Consider the following 2,567-nt stretch of genomic DNA (forward strand, 5'->3'; position numbering starts at 1 on the left):
AAAGAATTAAGGGTGAATCTGAATGCAATGGGTGATACTTATGTATCCAGACTTGTTCCATAGAGGAAGCCAATTACTTCAATTTGGCGTGTCACCATTGGATTGCCCGTTATGACAAATACGAACACCATCGACTGGTTGATGCCTTATAATGCAGAAGCGAAGAAGATTAAGCTTAGGCCGACTATATAGTGTTGCTCTCAGCCACTCTGGCAGTAAAAGCACCCCTCCCCAACATGAATGAAAGTGAATCCGACAAACAATTCCAGCACACTTTAAAGAAGAGGCATATCCATTTAACCTCCATTTTCCACATTTACACCTCACGGTGGAAATAAATGTACCCAACATCAACCGGTGACTTTGTGAGGAGCCTCTCTATTTGAGGGAAGCAACAGACAGCAATCTCCGCTTGTATTTCCAAGATGCATCTTTGGGAATGATAGCAGCACAATTGTTTTACTGCATTGTTTGTTTTTAGAGGGGGAAACTACCTGAGATTTGGTGTAATAACATTATACGCCAACCAGCAACCATATTTTGGAGATTAATTTATCAATGTCAGAATATTTTATTAAACCCTGGGGGCGGGGTGATGTTGCTGACAGCATGCTTATTATTGCGGTAATGCATCATTAGTTTGGTAACCCCATTTACCTTCATGAAATATCAAAAAGGGCTATCTAAGTAGGGCGCACCGATGCAAACAACAACCACAAGTAGTCATAATGGGTGCACAGAATCCCGTACAGTTCAGAATATGAAACATCCCCCCCCCCATCTTCAATATCTGTGGCTTACACAAAAGATGCGGATCTGGTCTCACATTCATTAGCTTTTCTTTGACTTTACCAAATCATGTTTGCTGTTCTTTCAATTGTTAATTAGCTCCATTTTGTTGCTGTTGTGATTTTTTTTTTATAACTATTTTTGTCTGACCTATGTCTTTTTGGAATGCAAGTCCACTGTTGACCACACAGATGGCGGCGCACTAATTTGTGATGGTTTAAATTTGAAAGAAGAATGATAAAACGGGAGGTATTTAAGCACAGCCTAGTTTTTGCTAAAAAAAATATTGAACGTCAGCCTTTATAATCCTGCTTTTTGCGCCTACAGAAAGCAAAAACTGTAGGTTAATTTTATAATGTACACATTTGGGTATGGTTAGTGATTATGTCGTGAGATTTTAAGTTTGTTAGTATGGAAATCAACAATTTGTTTATTGTAAACAGAGGAATTGGTAGACTGTCACACTGCACAATACTTTTCTGTGATCCACCGCTCTTGCTCTTTGTCAATATATGTTTAAGGTGTTTGTATTATTTTATTTTTATAAGTGTGCTTAGTGAAATCCATAAATGCTATCAAAGACATGCCTCAGGAGTATTCAAATAGCGTATTTACGTAACACGGATTTCACATTTTGCAACAGAGGCCTGGGACGTATGTAAGCTCAGTCTTGCATATGGAAATGGGAAGTGTCCCTTGTAGTGATGAAGGGCAGCCTTGTTGAGGGAACGGGATGACAGTGAGGGCGGCCCATCCTTAAAAAATGTGAGTCAGGCACGTTATTTTGCTGCATTCAGGTGTTGAATAATGCATGCAAGCTAGCTGCATGCATCAGCAGCAGATGCACAAGCCTCAGTGGAGTCTGCTTCACTCATAGTCACACACTGCTGCCAGCCCATCTGCAGCCATCACAACACTGGCAAGCCACCAAGCCGGGAATAGCGTTGACGTGAATAGCACACTCGTGCTCGCCGCCCTCCACTTAGTGCGTGTTAGGGCAGGATGGAGTTGCGGAGATTCGCACCTCATCTCTGTGTGCTTTTGAATAGCAATGACATTACTTTCACAGTTCATTTCATTTACAGTGGTGATTGACAACAAGTTGCCTCTGCAACTGCCACAAGCCAGCCCAAATCATTCTATTTTATATTTTAACAGGTTTACTTTTGGCCAACATAATAGTCACTGAGCAAACCCCAAGGCGACACACTCGAATCCTGCCACACCAAACTTTACAGAAAGACAATGATGTGCAGAGATTGCAGATCTCTACCAATTTGAACAATTACGTCTGGCAGTCTAATATTCCCCTGACGTGCCAAGCAGATCGCCAATCAAACTCATTCATGGGTCTAGCATCGGAGCATTTAGAGCACCTATGTCAAAGTGCCGGCCCGCGGGCCAAATCCGGCCCGCGAGAATGTTTTCAGTGGCCCCTGGGATGATATTGATTTATTATTAGAACCGGCCGCGGACCGCAGCAAGCCGAGAGCCCGCAGATCTTTTACACGCACCAATACTACATTTCCCACAATGCAACGGTGACGCGCCAAGCAGTCGGCCGCTTTATTTAAATATTTATTAGTCTAGCAGTCGTTCCCATAACAGTGACATTAGCTTTCAGATACCCATCAAAAATGGCAAAACGGAAGGTGGACACTGAGAACCGGGGGTTTCAAACAAGGTGGGAGTCGAAGTACATGTTCATGGACGTAGCTGAAAAACCTGTGTGTCTTCTGTGCGGAGAAAGTGTGGCGCGATTGAAATAGTGTAATCTG

Source organism: Hippocampus comes, unplaced genomic scaffold (genome assembly GCF_001891065.2).
Source record: "Hippocampus comes isolate QL1 unplaced genomic scaffold, H_comes_QL1_v1.1 scaffold111, whole genome shotgun sequence".
In the NCBI taxonomy this organism is placed as follows: domain Eukaryota; kingdom Metazoa; phylum Chordata; class Actinopteri; order Syngnathiformes; family Syngnathidae; genus Hippocampus; species Hippocampus comes.